The sequence below is a fragment of the Equus przewalskii genome, chromosome 17 (assembly GCF_037783145.1).
Source record: "Equus przewalskii isolate Varuska chromosome 17, EquPr2, whole genome shotgun sequence".
In the NCBI taxonomy this organism is placed as follows: Eukaryota; Metazoa; Chordata; class Mammalia; order Perissodactyla; family Equidae; genus Equus; species Equus przewalskii.
This window is the reverse complement of record NC_091847.1, coordinates 65619373-65642144: the sequence shown is the minus strand read 5'-3', so window position 1 is coordinate 65642144 and position 22772 is coordinate 65619373. Positions and strand designations below refer to the sequence as shown.

The following is a 22772-nucleotide window of genomic DNA, read 5'->3' as shown; positions in this document are numbered from 1 at the left end:
TTTCCTTCTGCTGTTCCCGCTCCCTCTCCAAGTCTCCAGCTGTTAGCAGCCCATGGAACATTCACAAGACAGTTGTTACGATGTTTCAAAGATAAAGTTACATAATGCAGTGATTAGTGTAAATTTAACAAAGTAGATATTTAGATGAAATAATAATTTCAACCTTCCGTTCACCTATTGGCTGGGAAATTTATAACACAATTTCTTGGTGTGTCAAGTTGATTTTCCAGTATCATTTTTAGTTTAAATTAACAGTCCTTAATTAGTTGTCTATTGAAGGCTCAGAACAAACCACTGGAAGGGCATATAGTGGCATAGAGAGATGAATAAAGTGAATCCTCACTTTTTAGGAGCTTGCAATCTAGCAGACAGGATAGGACAAGCATGCCAATAACTCTAAAGAAGAGCATATTGGGAAGGCCGTCAGTGAAGACACGTGTTCAGCATATACCATGAGCTCCTCACTCTGCTGGGGCGTGTGTTAAGTGGAACAACAGAGGTGCAAATAAAATGCTGAGCATCAGAGATTCCACTGGGTTATCAGAAAATGACTTCACAGAGACTACAGAATAAACAAGTCTTTGGCCTTAAAGAATGTAATGTTTGGAAGAATCCATTTATGTAAAACCCATTAGAAAAGAAAATAGCATGTGGTCTAGTTTGCAAAGAATGGGGTGCCTGTACAGCACTGGCAGGAGATAAAGAAAACCAGAAGAGTATATCCACAGTACAGAGGTCACAAACGCCAGTTTACAACTTCTGTCTTGGTCTAAAATTTATAGAGAATGGGGGAATCAATTGTGTTTTTCAGCTGAACTTTTGAAAGTGGAAGAAGGAGGGTATAGTTTAGAATGCAGCAGAGAGAGGCAGAGGTAACAGGAAGCAATTTAAACTACTCAGGTGAAAAAGAATGAGGGCTTTGCACTAGGATAAGTCAGAGAAAGACCATTTACACATCAGAGGTAGAGACAACAGGATTTCTAGAACTATTGGACATATGAGAACAAGGGGAAAAACATGTATGCTAATTGCAAGGTTCTGAGCCTGGTTGAGTGGGAGAATAATAAACTAACAGAAACAATGTAAGGAGGGGAGAAGACGGCTCAGGGAGGCAGAAGATATGATGCTTTCAGTTTGAGTTTTAATGAGTTTCAGGGGCAAAAACTGGAAACCTGAGTCTGTCGCTAGGTAGAGAAGTCAAGGCTAAAAATATCAACTTAGGAATCAGATGCCTAAAAGTAATTATTGGGTCCAAGGAGTAAATGCAGTCACAAGGAAAAAGCAGGGAAAGAGGACAGGATGGGAGTATACTTTGAAGGAAATTCTACATTTAACGTCTGGAAGGAGAAGTGTGATACACTGAAAATGGCAAAGAGTGAGAATAAGGCAGGAGAAGAATCAAAAATGGAGAGCTGGGCATGGGAGCCGAGGGCTGTGAAAGAAGAAGGCTAATGATGGTAAGGATTGCACGGTGATGGGGAGACGGTCTCTTGGGTTGTTGTACAAAAAACCTACTCCTGAGTCCAGTTATCTCCATCTTAAGAAATAACATTAACTATCTTATCTGAAATGCTCTCATTGTTTAAGTTCTTAAAGTCTAACAATATTACTTTACCCATTTCCACTTCTTTGAAATTAGTCTTGGGTAAAATCTAATTACAATATCTAAATACTGAACAAAATTTTCCATAGCTTTTACCTTGATAAAGGCCTAGCATTCGTAAATGTGCATTCTTCCTCCAAATGGCAAGAACAGAGAGGATGGCAATATGCAATGCATGAAACAGAAAAGTGAGAAAAAAATGTTCTCTTACAACTTCTCTCTTTTTCTTTTAGTATGATTTTCTAGAAGATCGGTCCAGTTGATATAAAACATGGATTTGGTCCTCTTATAGGTTGAATTGTGTCCCCTCAAAATTCATATGTTGAAGTCCCAAACCCCAGTAGTTCAGAATGTGACCTTATTTGGAAATAGGATTGTTGCCAATGTAATTAATTAATTAAGATGAGGTCATACTGGAGCAGGGTGGGCTCCTAATCCAGTATGACTGGGGCCCTCGTAAACAGGGAAGATATAGGGGCTGGCCCCGTGGCCGAGTGGTTAAGTTTTTGCACTCCACTTCGGCGGCCCAGGGTTTCGCCGGTTTGGATCCTGGGCGCAGACATGGCACCGCTCTTCAGGCTACGGTGAGGTGGTGTCCCACATGCCACAACTAGAAGGACCCACAACTAAAATATACAGCTATATACTGGGGGGGGGATCTGGAGAGAAAAAAAGCAGAAGAAAAAAAAAGATTGGCGACAGTTGTTAGCTCAGGTGCCACTCTTAAAAAAAAAAAAAAAAGGGAAGATACGGACACATAGGCACAAGAAGAACACCATGTAAAGACGAAGGCAGAGGTTGGGGCGATGCAGCCAAACCCAAGGAGGGAGAAAAATTGCCAACAAACCATCAAAAGGTAGGAAAGAGGCATAGAATGGATTCTCTTTCACGGCCCTCAGACGGAACCAACCTTGCCAACAACTTGATCTCAGATTTCCAGCTTCTAGAAGTGAGAGACAATAAATTTCTGTGTTTAAGCCACCCAGTTTGTGGTACTTTGTTATGGCAGCCCTAGTAAACTAACACAGATCGATAAACAAGTCAGTCAAGCATGTGTTTCCCCAGGTGGTGCACATTGAAATCTCATGTACCACAGATGAAACAGAGTGACTTAGTTCACTCTGAAAAAAATATGTTCACGTAAGCGGTTTAAAACTGTTTCATTTTCCAAATCCGCTTAATTCTCCCAGAGACAGCGGTTCTTTGACCAGAGTTTACATTGAGCAGGAACAGCCCAGTTTTGGAGAATAAATCTCTTCCTCTATGTGGGACTACAAACTCTTCTAAACCGACCTAATAATAGAACTGGCCTGTTCACAATGATTGGCCGTTGCACAGTCGAACCATCAGAGGTGTTATAAAAATAAAGCCAGATGAAGTTGCCTGTTAACAAGCAAAGGCTCTGAATAGGTGTTTTTAACGGAGAAAGTGATTATGATTTCTGGAATTGTTCTATTGATGCTGTCTTTTGATATTCACTGTAACTGTAAAAAAACCCAACTGCCATTTTATAAAGTAGCCTTTTGTATAACTTTGGACATTTACCACTCATCATGGTTGCACCTGGCTTGGCAGAAGTTTCTCCCTATCCAGTGGAAACATTTTGGTTGTCAAGTTGCCGAGTGGGTGGCTTCCATGGCAGAGATACTGTTCTTTTGGTACCCGTTAAGTACATTCAGCATTATGCATTTCTTTCTACAAGACCTTTAGAAGTTGTTCTGTAGCCAAAACTTTCCTTCCCAGACAAAACAACCCAGATTCTGGCAAACATCTACTGGATTTAAAACATGATTTTATAAAACATGATATAAATCTGTCACTGGCTAAATATTGCTAAAATCTAATTTAGGCTCCTGTTCCCTCAAACTGAAACAAAAGCCAGGGCTTCCAAGTGATCATAATCTGCTGAATCCTTATGTGTGTGAGTGATTACTACAAATCGCCCTGAAATAATATTGTCAAACTCAGTCTGTCTGTACCCAAGAGGAGATGGTGCCTTATGGGTGACACTTACCATGATGATCCTTGTCCCTCCTTCCAACTTGTCTGTGGGCACACTTATCTCCTTTCCCTGGTTCAGTCTAATTCTCTGTCCAGTGCTTTTCAGAGATAAAAGTTGTGGCCTTCCCCAGGCAGGTTTTTAAACTTTGAATGGTTGTCCATTTGGGCAATTGTTTGAAGGACAACTGGTAGGAAAAAAATGGCGCGGACACCTGTACTGACCGAGCGTTGAGTGAAGCAGGCCATCCCTAAATCACAGAGGCCAAGCTGATAATAACAAGCCACACTTGGCTCTTAGGCTCAGCTGGGAACACAGGGAAGGCAAGGATGCTGGAGAACTGAAGACCCAATTCTCCTTCTAAAAGAGGCAGCTGCGACTTAGTTGATTTCTGCCATGGAAAGTGGACCAAGTGTGGACAGATTTCCCGATTTTCCAAGAGAGGCTAGAAAGATATATATATATATTTAATGACAAATCTTCTGATTTTTAAATGGCAGAAACTGTATTAGCTTCCTATTGCTGCTGTAACAGATTTCCACAATCTGAGTGATTTAAACAACATGAATTTATGATCTTAAAGTCCTGGAGGTCAGAATTTTGAAGTGGGTTTCACTGGGTCAAAATCAGGGTTTTGCCAGGGCTGTCCTCCTTCCAGAAGCTCTAGAGGAGAATCAATTTCCTTCCCTTTTCTAGTTTCTAGAGGCTACCTGTCTTCCCCAGTTTGTGGCCTTTCCTCTGTCTTCAAAGCCAGCAGTGTAGCATCTTCTGATCTGTCTCTGACTCCGACCCTCTGCTTCCTTCATCATATCGCCTTCTCTGCCTCCGACTCTCCTGCCTGCCTCTTTCTCTTTCCTTTGTAAGGGCCATTGTGGTTGTGTTGTGCCCACTGAGTAATCCAGGATCACCTCCACATCTCAAGATCTTTAACTTAATGGCATCTGCAAAGCCCCTTTTGCCTTGGAAGATACCATATTCACAGGTTCTGGAGACTAGGACGTGGACATCTTGTGGGGAAGGTCATTATTCTCTCTACTCCAAAGACTGATTCACTTTTTTAAAAAGTGAAGGCCCAAAGAAAACATGTCTGTAGCCACTGTTTTGTGATCTCTGGTTAAACACTGGCTGTCCCATCTCTGAGAGGGAAGCTTTGTCCTTTAGAGACGTGTGTGTCTGAGGCAACAGTTGTTCTCTGGATAGCTGAAGGAAGAGGAGTGTCTGCAGCGCATGCTGATGGGAAATTCTCAGGGGGACCTGGACGTGACATGTCCGCATCCACCCTGGACTGCTTTGCAAGATAGAGAATTCCGTACACCACTCTGGACCAGCTGGAGCACCTCAGAGATTTATTCTAGGTGGAATGACTTGGGGGTAATGAGCAGTGATGGACGCGCCACCACTGTGGTTACGAGCGGAGTTTCCCAGAGGTGGCGATTTGCATGGTAGAGATTACATAACGTGCAGGTTACACAAGAAAGGTGCAGACGGGACAACAGGGTTAGGATTTGGGGAGAGTCTGTGGAGCAACTGCTGCAAGAGCTTAAACTTGCTGAGTGCTTTACCCCTGGCCAGTTTCTTTTCAACTAAATTACTCCTTCTTGGCCCAGTGCTTTTGGTTACGTCGGCAATTTAGAAAAGACTGGCACATCATACGGCTTTGTGGGGTTATGCTATGGAAAACAAACGGATTGAGGAGGACAAAAAAGAATGGCCTGTCTTGTCTGCTGGTCCTGTGTGAAAGAGTGGCAGCCTCCCTCAAAAGGGACTATGTTTGCAGGTTCTCGAGGATTCTCAGCTGCAAAAGGAGCCATGATAGATGCCAGAGCTCAAAGGAGCAGGGAGGAGCAACTCCTGATACTCAGTTCAGGAAAGATGTAGGGGACAAAGCCCGTTCCTGAACACACCAGAGGGAAGGGTCTCTGCTGAGAGGGGGGCAGGTGGAGGAGGTGACGTGAAGGGGCAAAGGTGCCACAGGTTATGGTCATTTGTGACATCTTACAGACGTTTATACCTGTAGTAATAACTCTCCACTAATCAGACCACTAACTTTTCCCTTTGGCCAACAGTTTGAACGTTTTACATATTGGTTTTCTGACAATATTTCAGTGGCATTTAGGGGGCATCAGAGTGAATACTAGTTCATGTCACTATATTCCACTTCAGAAGTCAGTAGAATCGTTTTTCATTCACATCTAACTGTGGTCGTATGTGACCTCTTTCAGATTATGGTTTCCTCTTAGTCACTACAGCTTCAAGAGTTGCCCCTGTGTTTTCCCGGGGAGGAGCTTGGGCACGGATGCAACCGGGCACAATGAATGTGACGTTAACCACCCTCAGAACAGCAGACTGATAAATCAGGTTGCTTTTCAGCTTTGTTGGCAACTTGTATGGATCTGGCAAAGACAGAATCAGTACAATGACTGAGCAATCTTTTCATGAGATTTATGATCCACCCAGGTCCAAGCCAAAGCAGGGAAGGTAGGCTGAACTGGGATCGTGCCTGGTGGGGTTTTCTTGTCTGCTGGCAGAAAGACTGCTTTCTAGTTCATTCCAGCAAACATTAGACATTTTGCTGAGTATATGTGTACACACACTGCTAACAACGTGAAGGAAAACACTGTCTTACTAGTCGCTGTCACCCCAGCACCAGGTTTGTGCTCGGTGAAGGCATAATAATATATATGGCATTGGCTTTGGTCATGTAGCATCTCTGTCACCTCAGGCAGGTTGCCCAACTTGTTCACTAAGAGAATAGCATCTCTCTCTCAAGAATCTTATGAAGACTAAGTGAAGTAATGGGTGTGAAGATACTCTGTAATTCTGAAGTGTCACATAAATGTATTGAGTTATTATTTGTGCAATTTGAATTAGATTTTACCTTTTCTGTGTACTGTGTTCTTTAGCAGAAAATACTAATAATCGCATTGATTATCTGGCCTAGGTACGTTCTAAATGATTACAATACTTACCTAAGAGCATCTCAGCTAACTAAGCTGCCTGGGGCCCAGATGCGATTAGTTTTTTTTAAAAAAAGTTTTGAACTCTTTTTCTTGAAAAAAATTAAAAAGCCAGCACTAAGCCACAACATCCATAGCAAATAGAGTATGCCTCACAAAGTAGGAAAAGCTGGTAAATATTCCCTGGAGTCTCAGTCAGAGGATGGGGATTTGGGGTCCTTTTACCTACCACACTGTTGGTAATTGTGTGGAAGGAGTGATCTTATTAATCTCATCAGAGAAATTCTGGGCAAACCTCCCTTTAATAAAACAGTTAATTGGTTTGAAGGAAACATGTTGATGAAATACTTTGGAGGGAAAAACAGGTTTGGTCATTGACAAAATATTTCCCACGCACAAAGGCCCTGGTTTACTGGTTGCTGAAAACAACTGGAACAATTCGAGTTTCACCTTATGATGAACTAGAACAATGGCATTGTATAAAACTCCTCCAACCAATTACAGAACTGAAGAATCACACGCTGCCTGAGGCGTGGACTCTCTCTGAGTTTGGCAGAACTTCGACCATTTTTTTCTTAACTCAATTTTGGTTTCTTTGTCAGTTTTTCACAGTTAATTCATATTCTCTTCAAGTCACACATCTCCACCCATTATTAAGTTGGTCATTTGACTGATTCAATTGAGTGATTTGTGTTTGCTTGTCTCATTCTGTTGGTCAGCAGGAGGGAGTTTGTATCCTCCTGTGGACAAAGAAGAGATGAGCCTCCTTGTTGACAGGCTGACCTTCCCAGGATCCTTAAACTGCCTGAAGCACAGTCTGCTGCAGGGAGAGGTGCACGCTTCCTCCTTGGGTCTCGGATCAGGTGGGGATAAAAGTTATTGCTGCAGTTCCGTCACCAGCATTAGAGGAAGCTCGCTGGATGAGGTAAGGAAGAGCATGAATTTTGGAGACCAGAAAAATTGTCTTGGATCTCACTTTGTCATTTTCTCCTGGGCAAACACTGTCACATTATTTTATGTCTTGATTAGAATAGGCCCTTGAAATACTCAAGGGATAATCTTGAGACATGGAATCCCTAAATGCAAGAATTCTACTGGAGCACTTGAGGAGGACTAGAAAGATGGGAGAGAGATGTGAGAAAAACAAACTCAAGTTGAAATAGAGATGCTGGCGAATAATCCCATCTCACTCACTGGTTAATCACTTGCTCCACTAATGCAGCCTCCAAGTGGGCATCCGCTTCCAGTGAATGCTTCAGAAAAATTACAAGTCCTGTCATTTTCGGGTTACTGGAAAATAGCCAAAATCTCCAATGTTAAATCTGCAAATGACAACAGTCTACTGTAATACCTACTTCTTAGGTTTGTTGTAACCAAGAAAAAATGTAACGCAAGTGAAGAGTTAGAACATGGTGTGATCAACAAATGTGAGACTCCTCCCTTCCAAACTAATGTTTGTTAGATGAGTGAAAGAATTTGGTAAGAGAATTGCTTCTCTTCAGGTGGAAGTGTGATAAGCGTAGGTGCTCTTTGGACATATTTTTCTAGAATTCTCCATCCTCATCCTCTTTTGGAAAATATTGGCTGGGTCAATACATTGATTTTGTGGTCATAGAAGGAGGAAGTCAGGTCGCAGTTGCTCATTCATCCTTCCTCTCTCCTCTCTCTTCTCTATTCTCTATGAGGCTGGATTTGTGCTCATCCACAGTGTGTGTGTTGGAGAGGGGCGGTGTTATTTTTAAAATGTATTTCCTTGTTTTTAACTGCATTTTGGTAAAATCAAATTTTATGTGGCTTAAAAGATGCATCACAGAATTAACATAAATCTCAGAATTAAAAATAAGAAAGAAAAGTTAAGAGAATCAACAGTCACATATTGGCAATATTTTGGTTCATGTGGGAAGTCAGAGCAGGAAGGGCAAAAAGAAGTTGTCTGTAATAAATCATGTAAATCCCATAATTTCTTTCATATATGCACAAATTAAATAAAACATTTAAAAAATTACTTCTAACACTTCTGGCAAACAAGGTACAAGTTTGCATTTTAACATCTCCTGAAATAAAAGTAGAGATGCACAAAAGAAATAAATCAATAACATTAAAGAAAATGAAATTGGGGATGAACCAACAAGTGATTTTAACAAATTTCTGGGAGATTGAAAATGAACAGGAATGGCTTGGTATATGAAACAGGCTGAAAAACAATAGTTTTATAGATGACAAGGAGCTACAAGGAGATAAGAGCTGATCTGCTCTGCAGAATCCCAGAAAAGTCTCTGGCCTTGGAGTTGACAGCAAGTGGGTGAGAAGTGGAGTTGAAATCAGGGAATTCCCTTGAGGTCTGTAATGAAGCTGCTGCCACCAGTGGGTACCTCAGTGCCTCTTCCCCAACCAAGAGGGAGGCAGATGGCACGTAGGGCTCCTCTTTAAATAAACCAGACAACGTTTGGAGAAAGCAAAGATGACGAGCCTTAAGTCAACTGTGGACAGAACATAAGAGGCTTTGCTGTGCTCTCAGGATGACATGTAAATATCAATGACCCTATAATGTGAACACGTAAAAGTGTAGCTGTTTGGAGGAGGAAAAGGACATGTAGAAGGAAAGGTAAGGATGCTAACACACTGATAGCATTAGTGTAGTCATTCATTCATTCACTGGGTAAATGTTTACTGAGATCCTACTGGGTACAAGTGTTATTCTAGGCACTTGGGATACACAGAAAGGAAAAAATTAGATAGAGAGCCTAATCTTCCTGGAGCTTCCACTGCATCATGCATGCCACGAGTAACTGAGGCTGTAAGAGACATTGCAAAAGCTGATGGAATAACAAATAGAGGTTTAAATATATTATTTAAAGATATAAAGATAACTAATAGAAGAACCATAAATAATAATAACATGCCTTGAGTAGAGATGAGTAAGTGACCTGAATTTTAAGCTCTCGTATATGAGGTTTGTAAGATACTGTCTAAAGTGGATAAAACAAAGCAGAGATAAAAAGATGATATCTAGAATTATGGAGGCAGCTACCAAAACAAAAAACAGGAACAACTGGAAGAGTTTCCCTCTGGGGTGTGGCATTGAGGGTGAGAAGAGAGGATGAGAATGTTATTTTGCTTTAATCATAAGTCCTATTTGCTTTCTTACCACGTGAATGTATTATATTGATTAATATATACATATTTTAAATTAAGTGACTTTTAAGAACAGGTACAATCCAAGAATGAGACTCATTTTTCATCTACCAAGCGTTATGGGATGAAGCACCAAGTCATTAGAAATGGATTTTCCATTCTGCATCTTTTAGTAAGTGTTTAAAAATAGATACCATTTCATTGTCTTCTCTTGATTGTAACAAATGGTGGGGTCCAAAGAATAGGTTTGCAAAGGTAAGTGCTGGGAGTGAAAGATAGCAAGAAGTTTGTAGAGTGTATTATTAGAACAGCTTGGGTGTAGCTCATTGGAACAAAATAACGCTTTTGTTTCCATCTTGTTTGCCTGTGCTAAGCTCCCAGTATTTAGGAAAACGGAGCTAACATTTATTGAATGCTTATTTTGTATAAAGCACTTTGCATGTGGTAAGTCTCTTAACACACTCAACAACCTTATGACATTGGCATTAATTTTCACATTTGACAGATGAGGAGATTGAAGAATAGACATATGGAGAAGCTTGCTAATGGCAATCCTGTGTGTAAGTGGGGAGCTAGATTTCCAACCTAGATCTGTCTGACTCCAAAAGCTGTGCTCTTTCTTCCCTGACCCTTGGTTTTCCAGTGCATATTTTCTTAGAAAAAAAGGCCAAATGTCAGTAAAATTCCATTATAAGTTATATTTTCCACTATAAGTCAATATTTTCTATGATGTAAATTTCTGTAAGTGCCCAATTTTTGTAGGTACCTCAGACACTTAGCTAGTGTGGTAAATATTTCAACATCAAATTGATAATAAAGGCACATCTCTATTAGTTTCTCAACATTTGGACAAAAAGAAACCTTATAAAGTTTTATTTTCACTCTCAACCAATAATGTCATTCCTATTCCCTATGTTGTATTTGAAACTATTCCTCAACTGTGGTTGATCCCTGGACAACTCTTTTGGTCCATCTCATGACCAACTTTGCACACACACAATTTCTTGTGTTGCTATTATCTGCTGGAATGAGGCAATGGTCCTCCCTTGAGCCCACTAGGTTATCAAAAAGAGATATACTCTGGTAGCAAGTTAGATGCACATCAATTTGGGGAAAATGGTAGTAATAATGATAACACAAAAATAAAGTAGCTCCTGTTTTGTGTACTTATTAGGTGCTGGATACTTTGCATGCATCATTTCATTTAATCCTCTCTACAGATCAATAGGGCAGATATTGTGATCAATATTTTACAAATGGAAACTATAACCCAGAGAGTTTAAGCAACTTGCTCAAACTTGTCATGAGCTAGGGAGCTTATAGAACTGGGATTTGAACACTAGGTTTAAGAGCATGCTTGTCATGTTTCTGAAGTTGCCTGATGGATAAATAATTCTATAAGTTCTTCCGTGCTATCCTTTGGAAACAAGATGGGCTGTTGAATCGTAAAGTCGGATGAAGTTTTAACTGTTGCTGTGACTGACCTAAAGAGGATTTGCCTCCACCAATGCTACCCTGGAGGGAGGTCCCAACTAGGGTCCCAAAGGTAAGACTCTCTATCTTGTTTGGTTCCACGTGGTTATTAATGGATTAGTTAGAGGCGTGTACGCTGTGCTGCTGCTGCTGCAGCTGGTTGTTATTATTATTGCAGAATGTACAAAGCTGGAAAGAGGAGAGGGAAAATAAGTGAGAATGAGAATATTAAAAAAAATTATAACACGTGACAGCAATAATCTGACTCACTAACAAGATGAAATTAAATAAAGATAAAATTATCATCATGCTTTTGTCTGAAAAATTATCTATGTGCGTACAGAGGTGGAAAGATGTGGCTTAGTAAGAACTCATGCAAAAATCGGGCCATCTCATCAATCTCAAGGCTTCATTATCATTTTTACAATGATAGCTCCCAAATACTTGTCTCCGGCCCAGACCTTTGCATACCTCCAGTCCTGCACGTCCAACAGCTCAGCAAATTCCTCTTCTTGGAATTGGGTGTCCGGAAGTCTCCTCAGAGAGCATGTTCAAGACTGATCTCTCTTTTTTCACATTTTTTTTTATTGGAGTAACATTGGTTTATGACATTATATAAATTTTAGGTGTACATCATTATATTTTGATTTCTGTGTGGACTCCATAATGTTCACCAAGATTGAACTCAAACCATCCCTTCCAAGCCAGGTCCTCCTCCAATATCCCCCAATCAGCAAATGTTGCTACCATCTGTTCTGCTAGTAGATTTAGGCATTATTGTTGATACCTCTTTCTCCCTCATCCCCTCCTCCCCATCTTTAACTCCTCTCTAGACTGTCCATTTTAACTCCTAGAATCTCAGAATTTGTCACTCTTTTGTCTCCCCCACTACCTTATTAGTCCACGAGACCATCATTTCTCACCTGTGCTATTGCTGTGGTCCATCTGATCTCGATGTTTCTACTCAGGCCCTCTTCACCCAATTTAACACACCAGCTCTAGTGATATTTTCATAACACAAACATGATTGGGTCATACACACATCTATCATCAGATTAAGTTTCTCTAATGTTGTTTTATTTTTCTCACATACAGATTAAAATCATGTCCCTGTATACCTCCTCTGCCTTGTCTCAGCGATCTTCTCCTTTCTCTCTGTAGTCCAGTCATATGGGCTTTTTTCAGTTTCTTGGACACACTATGGAGCCTCCTGTCACAAAGCCTTTCATAGGTTATTCCTTCTGTCTGAAATATTCTTTCCTCCTTCTCATCTGGCTAATACCTACTCATGCTTCAGGTCTCCGTTCAAGTGTCATTTGCATTAGAAGCCCTCCCTTATTCTCTAGGTGGAGATTCTTTTGTTACATGTTCTTGTAGTTACGTGTACAAGTTACATGTGCTTGTAGTACATGTACTGTTCCTACCCTTTGGAGTTCTTATCTGAATACACAATTCATTCATTGGTTTACATAAGACATAGTTGACTGTTTATTACGTACCAAGCTCTGTTCTAAGTGCTGGGGATACAGTGGCGAATAAAACAGTTCCCTCCTCAGGATCTTCACTTAGTGATGGAGGAAATAGACAATAATCAAATCAACAAATAAAATATAAAGTGTGTCCACTGGTGATAAGGGCTATGGAGAAAAATACATCAGAGAAAGAGGATAGGATGTGTCTCTGTGTGCACACAAGTACATGCTATTTTAAATAGTCAGGGAAGAACCAATGAGGCAACATTTGAACTAGATGAGAGGGTGAAACTTGCATGTACCCGAAGGAAGACTGCTCCAGGTAGAGGGAAGAGTAAGGGCAAAAGTCTTGAGACAGAAGTGTGTTCCATATATTTAAAGAGCAACAGGAAGGCCAGCGTGTTTGGAGCAGAGTAAATGGGAATGCAGAGTAAATGCAGGACCTGGACGGTAATGCAAGAGCTTTGACTTTCAGACTGAGTGAGTGGGAAATAATTTTTCAGTTTAAGCAAAAGATGTGATCTGACATATGTTTTTAAAGGATTTCATTGGCTACAGGGTGGGGAATAAACTCTGTGTATGGGTGGCGGGGGGCAGGAATCAGGTGTGGAAGCAGGGATATCAGTCAGGAGCTCGTCTGCACTAATCCAGCTAAGACATGATGGTGGCTTGATCAGGGTGGTAACAGTAGAAGTGGAGGAAGCGGTCAGATTCTGGGTATTTATGAAGGAAAGCTAAGAGAATATGTTGACCGATTGGATATGTGTTACAGGAGACAAAAAAATCAAGGATTACGTTAAGGTTCATGGCATAAGTAACTAGAAGAATGGAGTCACCATTTACTGAGATGGGCAAGTCCATGAGAGAAGCAAACTTGAGGGGAAAGATCAGGGGTCAGTTTGGACCTGTTAACTTTGTGAGAGAGAGGATAGTTGGATTTATGGATCTAGAGTTCGGGGGAGAAGTTTGAGCAGGGTAACCAACCATCCTGGTGTGCCTGGGATTGAAGAGTTTCCTGGGACATGGGACATTTCGTGCTAAAACCAAGAAAGTCCTGGGCAAACTGGGATGAGTGGGTTATCCTTGGTCTGGGCTGTAGATACTAATGTGTCGGTCTTTGGCATGTTTGTTGTTAGTGCCATCAATTCTGACTCCTATTCACCCTGTGTACAGGAGAGCAGACCTCTGCTCAGTCTTTTTCCACCATCCTCTCACCTTTGACACTATACCAGAAAACGATCCCCTGCTATTTATAGGATTCATGAACTTCATGGCCAATTTTTTCAGAAATGGGTGGCCAGTTCCTTCTTCCTAGTCTGTCTTAGTCTGGAAGCTCTGCTAAAACCTGTCCACCATGGGTGACCCTGCTGGCATTTGAAATATGGTGGCATAGCTTTCAGCATCACAGCAACACACAGCTATCACAGTATGGCAATCGTGGGTGGTGTGGTTCCCTGACCAAGAAACGAACCTGGGGCCACGACAGTGAGAGTGCTGAATCTTAGCCGCTAGACCATCAGGGCTGGTTCTTTGGTATATAAGCATCACTTAAAGTCAAAATATGAGATGAGATCATCCAGAGAGTGAGTGAATTAGAGAAGAGAATTGATCCAAGGTGACGGGAAAATTTAGAGTGAAGAAGTTGAGAAAGAATCATCAGAAGATAGTAAGAAGGAAAGTCCAGTGAAGTAGAAGGAAAGCCAGGGCAGTGTGGTGTTCTGGAAGTCAAGTGAAGAAAATGTTTCAGGTAGGAAGTAGTGGTCAACTGTGCCAAATATTAGGGATAGGTAAAATGAGACGAGGACTATGAATTGACTGTTGGATTTAGCATTGTGGTAGTCATTGATGATCCCGAAAAGGACTGGTAGCATGGAATGGTGGGGGCAACACCTTGACAGGAACAGGTTCAAGGAAAAGAGCAGTTAGAGATGGAGTGCAAAGGAGGATGGGGAAGTAGGGAAGTAGCCAGGGTGGGAAGTAGGGTCAAGAGAGAGGTTTTAAGGTGGAAAAAAAAATATAGCATCTGGAAATACCCCCAGAATAAATGCTGTAGAAGAGAAATGGAAGAATGGCTGGAGCAAATTCCTTGAGCAGACATCTAAGCAGCTATAGATAAGAGCACAAACAGTTCACTAATAGTGATAAGAATAAAGACAATATATGGGCCAGATGTAATTAGGCAGGTAGATACAAAGAGCTTGTTCATGTTTTCTTCCGATTGCTCTCATTTTCTCAGTGAAAAGAGAAGTTTGGTCATTAGTCAAGAGTGGCAGATGAAAGGTGGGGTGAAGGTGTTGGAAGAAGTTAAAGTTGAGAAGAAAGAGGGGCAGATGAACAGATGACTTTTGTAAGGAAGGTAATGGGTAGTATAGTCTGAGGACATGAGATTCAAAGGTGGGGGTGGGGGTAGGAGTTAGGGACAAGAGAGGGAAAAAGATTTAGAAGAGGCGCAAGGAGGACACATTTCCCACCTCCAGGCCCAGAGAGATAGATGAGCTACCACCCGAGAGGGCTGGAGGGAAAGCAGAGTCCGCAGGGGAGAGGCGGCTCTCAGCTGGAACACAAAACTGACGGGGACATTCATGGAGACTTTGAGGATATTGGGGATTTTAATAACGTTGCCTTGGGCACTCTTGAGGAGATAGTAGAATGGTTTGAAGGGTTGGAGATGTGGGTGGGGCCTGAAGTCAGAGCCTTAAGGAGATTAGGGTTTGGATTTGTGGTATCTCCTGAGAGATCTGGACTTTTTGTGCTAAATAAGTAAACAAGAGCTTCCTCTTTTTTCCTGCTAATGGAGGGGTGGAGGACAAGAGAAAGCAGTCTTAAGGGGAGCATGAGTGGTTTTGGGCCACCTCCTCACTCATGTGTGATGAGTGACCCTTTCATGAGTGTGATTATTTTTGCTCAGTGTCTGACTCTCCGACCAGATACTAAACTACATGAGGGCTGTGTTTCCTTTTTGCTTTCCTGCACGTGTCCAGTTCCTTGAACAGTGCTTGTCACACAATAGGAGCTCAATAAATACATGCTTAATGAATAAACAAATAATGAAAGAATTGAGGCTTTTAATTGACGGAAAAGTCGATCTAAACAGTGTGATGAAGCTGCCAACAAAAAGGGATGATGTTCGGAGTGGAGAGGGTGATAATCTCTCTACTCCTTATTGGATAGTATACCCTATAGGATTTCATTCATTCTGGCTACTACACTACAAGAAGGATGTAGTTAACTGCTTAGAAATGTTGGAGAGGTATGTTAGGCAATTTTGGCTGCCAAAAAAAGAGAGAACAGTATGATTTCCGAGTACCCCAAGCTCTGAGGGATTTATTGTAAATATATTTGTAGAAATAAGGCCGTAGAAATAAGGCCGTAGAAATTTCACGGAAACACAGGAGTAGCACTATAAGTGGGCCTTGTCGGGGATGAAACACACTTTGGGAACTGGATTTTTTCATGGCTCCTTCAGTTTCTGAAGATTGAGAATCAATTCTCCATCTTAATGGTGACTCAACTCCTTTTTGACTGCTCGTACTGCTCTTATCACTGCCAAACAACTGTTACCTCTGAACCTAAATATCTTTTTGCTACTTCTTATTCATCCATAGTTTCTGCTTATTCGTTTTTTCTGCTTAGTTATCCCATAATGCTCCGAGCATTTTAGGCTGATCTTCCCTATTTTCCCCCATCATATCCATCCAGATATTCTGTAACTATTTTTCTCAACACTTCTCTCAATATTTAAGGTACTCAATTGATTTTCTGTCTCTGTGGCTTTAAGAAGATACTCTGCAAGAGTTTTCCGCCCTCCCAGGTTGTGTCTCTTCTCCCCTGTTACAGGAGGTCACTGTTTCTGATTTGATAGCAACTGACCCGTCTTCGCCTTTTCTAAAACCTTTGGAAAGAGCAGGTAGACCTGGGAGTGTCTTTTCTCTCTCATATCAATCTCTGCTGGCCTTCCAGACTTCGTTTTAATCGTCCTAGGTGTCCACTAAGATCTCAATCTTTTGTTTTAGGATATCTTCCTCATCCTCCAGGTTAATCAGTTGTCTTCTTGTCTCTGTTTTGATAATAAGATGGAAAAATGCTTTCTAAACCACTAGAGTTCTTACTTGATTTCCTAAGCAAATCTGACCTCCACAGACAGAGGTTGTCATGTACAATTTTTTGGTTGCCTTCTTAGCTTTAGGGTTTGTATTGATTTTGTCCAGTTATTTCTCTACTTCAGTGAAAGATCCATATGTACATCTGAGTACTTATTGGACAGTGCCAACTTAGTGTCCTATAAGAAGTTCATGGCTTATTTCCCTTAGCATAATGTCTTCAAGCTTCATCCATGTTGTCACATATTGCAGAATTTCCTTTTTTTTTTAAGGCTGAGTAATATTCTATTGTATGTATATACCACATTCTCTTTATCCTTTCTTCTGTGGATGGACATTGAGGTTGTTTCCACATCTTGGCTATTGTGAATAGTGCTGCAATGAACATGGGAGTGCTGATATCTCTTCAAATTCTGTGTGATCCCTCTTATATGAGGTATCTAAAATAGTCAAATGCATCGAATCAAGGTGTGAAATAGTGGTTGCCAGGGGCTAGAGAGAGGGGAAAATAGGGAGTTACTAATCAACGGGCATAACATTTTAGTTGAGCAAGATGAATAAGTTCTAGAGATCTGCTGTACAACATTGCACATACAGTCAACAATACTGTGTTTTACACTAAAAAATTTGAGATGGATCTCATTTTAAATGTCCTTGCTGCAAGAAAATAAAAATAAATAAAGAAAAAAGTTAAAACTGATTTTCCCCTTAACATCCTTCCACGTTTCTACTTCAGCTAATTTTACCACCACTTACCCAGAAGCTAAAGCCTCAAGTCTGGTGTTCATTTTCCGTTGCTTCTCCCTTGCCCCCGTTCTACACATTTAATTAGTTGGCTAACCTTACCTATTTCTCAAATATGCCTCCTCTCCTCCATTCCCATTGCCATCCCTCCAGTTCAGTTTCCCACTATCACTCACATGAACCAAGACAGTGACTTTCTCGCTAGAAATCCTGCCTCGAATCTCCACTCCATCTCATCCTCTCTCCACCTCCACACTGCTGAGGATGACCTTTCTAAACTCTGAACTGAGTTATTTACTTCCTGGATTAATACCTTTCAACGGGTATCTATTACCTTCAGGATAAAGTTAAAACCCCTTATCACTGTCATAGTAAACCCTTCATAATTTAGTCTCTGTCCCCTTCTCTGACCTCATCTCCCCAATCCTACTCCATTCCATCACACCCTCATTACATCAATAAGCCATTAGCAGATACCCAAATTTGCCAGGTCCTTCATACATCCCTGTGTTTGTTGTGCTGTCACATCTACCATTATTCCCTTGTCTCTGACAAAGTCCTTGTTCCTCCATCTTGACTCAACTCGAAACACCTCTCATTCATGAATGTTTTCTTGAGCTGCCTGTAGGAAGAATGAGCCTCTTTTATTCCCATGCTCACCTCTTTTGTGGCACTTGTTACACTGCAGTACAATGACTGGTTTGCATGTCTGTCTCCCTCCTAGACTGAGAGCACCTGAGGGCAAGATCTGTGTCTTATTATCTTTGTGCTTCATGTGCCTGGCAGAGCACCTGACCCATTGTAGGTACTCAGCGAATGGTTGCAAAGTGAATGAACCTTATCTGCATTTTCTAACTTTTCCTTATCAAAATTTCTTAAACAGAAAAAGGGAGGGAGAGTCATAGGGAGATTCATTTTTGTCCTCACCTAGCCTGTGATATAAGAGTTTAGAAGACTGTGGAACGGGAGAGGTGAAGAGAGATGGTGTGTGGTATGACTATGGCAAATAAAAATCCTTGTGAGGCTCAAGATTAAAAAGATGTGGAGAGCTTAGTCTATCTTTGTTTTTGCCTGGCTGTTTCAATAGGAAATATGAGAGTTATCAAATGGCCAAGACAGAGAAGTTAGCTCATCTCAGGGAAGGAAAGAAGCAGCGATGAAACATGGTTCAAAATCCTCATGTACACCACGCCTAAAGCTTGTTTTGTCAGGATCCCTGCCTTTTTCGTGTTGGAGTGTACCAAGTCATGTGATGATTACAGAACTAGTTCCATGGCTACTTCAAGCAAATCTTTATGCTTTCTTCCTTAAAGGTCGTGCAGTGAAAGAAAAGTGCTTACTCTTCCTGTGTAACTATTCACATTGAAATGAACACAAAATAATTTTCATGCGACAGCTGTTAATAATTACAGAGAAAGCATTTTATGGCTGCCCAGCCAGAGCACTTTTGTGTTTAAGATGATGACGCCTTGGTTGACAGCTTCTTTCCCTACTTCACCCATTTTAATTTTCTTACCTCTAATTGTATTTATTTCTGTCACAGATGCCACACCTGTCCCACTAACCCATCTCATGTCCCTTTCTTGTTAGCTAAAGGCACCACCACGTCTAATTCAGACTCTGATCTTTGGTCTCTGAGCTGTTGAGCAATCTGTCATCCTCTGTCCGGTATTTAGCAGGTTAGTCTGAAATCCAGAGGATAGAGAATAGTCTATCAAATAGTCTATTGTCCAATTCCAGATTCTCTGGGGTATCTTGAAATAAATTGTCTGGGTCTATGTCATTAAATATTCTCAACTTGTGTCTGTGGTGGTCTGCCCTGGATTCTTGTTAGAAGGAATAAAGAAAACAAAAATTTAGGTGACTCCTTTGTGTCAGGCAATATATTAAGCATGTCCATATATGCTAACTTATTCAAACTTGCTAAGAATTCAGTAAGGCATTATTTTCGGATTTTACAGGTACAGAAAAGAGTTGACTCAAGTCACACAACTGGTAAATGGCAGAATAGGGATATGAAGCTGGCTGGGCTGTCAAAACCCATGCCTGCTGCAGTATATGTGCCAAGCTGTGAGTCCATGGTGATTTACACCAGGAGGGAAGAGATATCTGAAGATGTGGTTACCACGTCCCACCTCTTGTCCTTGTCTTAATTCTCAGCCTTCAGCTTGTGACCCATCATCAGAAAACGGTATCTCCAACAACCCTTTGGCATTTGACAATCTGCCCTCTGCCTGCTCGTTCACTCCTTGGTTGCTTCAGCCTTTTCTTTGACTCCTGGAAGAAAAGAATGTCCAATAGTGTCATAGTATCAGATGGTTGAAATCTAGGCTCTGCTGCTTTTGCAAGGAGTGAACTTGGATAAGTTACCAATCTCCTTGGGACTCAGTTTCCTTATATGTAGAATGAGTAGATTGGATGAGATTGTCTAAGGCTGCTTCCTGCTCTGATAACAATGTTTAACTCTATTAGAGAGTTCATGAAATTTTCATATTAGGATGTAGGTATTATTTAAACTCTCATTCAAGGAAATTGAAAAGAAAAACTCTCAATGAGGAAACTAAGGCTCCGGGAGTTTAAATAACTCATCCAAAGTCACAGAACTAATGGATGGTTGATCTTAGATTTGAACTCAGACAGTTACCAGAGCATAAAGTCAAATCTTCTTAACATGGCAACTTCTTCATGAGGTTGGCCTGTCTACCTCTCCAGACTTAGCTCACACTCCAGCTTTATATTCTAGAAGCTGATGTGTTTTTAGATTCCCTGCGCAAATCATGGGTAGGGTGTACCCAGGGTTTTCATTGTGTTCCGGTTCTCTGGGCCTTTGTTTATGTTCCTAAGTTCCCTCTGTGGTGTATGTTTACTTCCTCTCACTACCTTGCTAGTTCCTCTATGTTCCTTCCCAGCTTAGTTCATGTGTATTCTCTTCAAGAAAGTTTCTCAAGTTCCTCTGTTGGGATAAATACCCCTCTTCCTTGCTATGACAGTACATCACACATACTTTCCTCTTCAAATTTACTGCATTTTCTTAAATGTGTGTATTTTATTCTGTCTCCTTTGATAAATTGTAAGCTTTTGGCAAGAATGCACATTGTTTATTCATCTTTCGGTCCCAGGTTCTAGCATGTGCTCAGTAAATATTATTTGAACTTAACTGAATGGAATCATGCCAAATACAGGGCTTTACCCTTGTATTTCTCAAGTTATTTTCTGAGTATGATTATATTCACATCCTCATTTCACAAATGGAGAAATGCAAGCTACATAACCGAGGATAGAAACTAAAAATTCTGCCCATGATCAGGCTTCTGGAAAGAGCTACCTTTGCACATTTTCCTAATGCCTTCACTTCCCTTTCACAGCTAAGTTCCCTCCAATCCACCATGTCACCCAAACTGTTCTAGCTAAGATCTCTATGGTGGCCACATTGCAAAATTCAACATACTCCTTCTGTCCTCCCCTTCCTTGACTTCCCTGAGTGATCACTTTCTTCATTTGAAATTCTCTCTCTCCTTGGCTTCTGTAATTTGCAACCTAGTGTAACACACAATCTAGAGTTCTTTCTACTCCATCTGGCCAACCCTTTTCATTTCCCTTTAGCACCTCCATTCTACTTAGCAATTGGAGTGCTTCAAAGATCAGTCTTGAAACCTTGTTTCTTTCTTGTCTCACATTCTTTTCCTATGATGCCTTATCCACTGCCACAGCTTGTAAAAAGTACTGTGTATACACCAATGACTCAGAGATTGGTTTCTCCAATATAGATCTCCCATCTGAACTATAAAGTCGTATATACAACATTTACTTGCTATCCTCTCTTGGCCGCCTCTCATGCATCTCACTTTAAACATATCTGAATCCAAACTCATTTTCTCAACCCTCAAACCTACTCTTTACCTAGCATTCTCAATCTCCTGATCTCCTATCCTCCCAACTGCTCATGACAGAAATGTTGATGTTACCCTTGGCTATTGCCTCTTTATTAAGCATCTGTCATTGTCACCTGGTAGATGAATCTCAAATCTGTCTACTTCTCCATATCTCCACTGCCACTCTTCTAGCTCAACTGCCACCATCTCTTGCCTGAACTACAGCAGTAACTTCCCAGCTGGACCTTTACTCTCATCCATTTCTGTCACCATCTTGCTTTGCTCATCTCCTCCAATCCTTTCTATGTATAGACCACTAGAGTGTTGTTTTCAAAATGAAATTTAAATCCTGTTATATCTCTGCTTCAAACCTTACAATGTTTTCCATTTCTCCTAGGATAAAACAGAAAATCCTTAACATGGCTTACAAGGCCCTGCATAATCTCCAAACTCTTCCTATTTTGGCCCTAATCACAATCTTAACTATATCCTTATTGTGCACTCCTTTTTTATTTTTCTTTTAAAAATAGCTTCCCCTTATAGTGTAAATTCTATGACATCAGTATCCAAATCTGTTCTGTTGATCACTGAATCAGAGAAACCTAGCACAATGCCTGATGTGCAAAAGATAGTCAAAAAATATTTGCTGAACAAATGAATGAATCAATTAATGACAACTTCTTTTTGGTGCATAAAAATAGGTCATCATTTAGGACTCTCCCTCTGGACAATTCTCCCAATTCAAGCATCTTTAAGAATTAGATCCAGCTATATTGTATCCCAAACTATTCACTTTTTTTTCCATCATTTGTTTACTCCCGCATATAATTCTACTATGTGCCAAACACAGAGGTAACAGAAGTAAAAGGACAGCAAGTTACAGTGAGCATATAAGACCCAGAAGGATATACAAAACTGTATTTTAACGTTTTAGAACAAATATTTACTAATTTGAGTGTCGGTCTACTGGTATATCTCTCTGAAATTTAAAAGATGATTGCTGTGGTTACTGCTTTGAAGGAGGGGAGCCTGCCCAACGTTTTCTGCTGTGTGTTGCATGATGTTTGAGCTACAGTACTTTTTCTGTCTGCATATACCCTAAGTGGCATTGATGACCCTACAGAATGTTCCTCTATTTTTGTTGTGCTGACTCTAAGAAACTAGTCCAACCCTTTTAGGAAAGTGTTGTCATGTTGGCTATTGTCTTCAACTTGGATATCTCGGCTATCGCCTACAGACTCTGTTATGTTGTAAGCCCTGGTCTAATAGTAGAAGGAATCTGACCTGTATTTTTGTGAGGCCAACGTTTCCTCATGCCTGAGGCAATGTAGGCTCACAGAACTCAGCTCAGGAATGGAGTGAAAGATAGCCAGTGGTGATAGTGGACTAAATTCCACTGAAATTATATTATAAATAA

The 22772-nt window shown here is 40.8% G+C and overlaps 1 long non-coding RNA gene across 1 annotated transcript; it reads left to right on the top strand.

Annotated features, from left to right (window-relative positions):
- Positions 1 to 7281: 7281 nt before the first annotated feature.
- On the top strand, positions 7282 to 10336 carry LOC139076833 (uncharacterized). Its single transcript, XR_011528826.1, has 3 exons — positions 7282 to 7484; positions 9771 to 9866; positions 10200 to 10336. It is a non-coding gene; the product is annotated as an uncharacterized lncRNA (long non-coding RNA).
- Positions 10337 to 22772: the final 12436 nt, after the last annotated feature.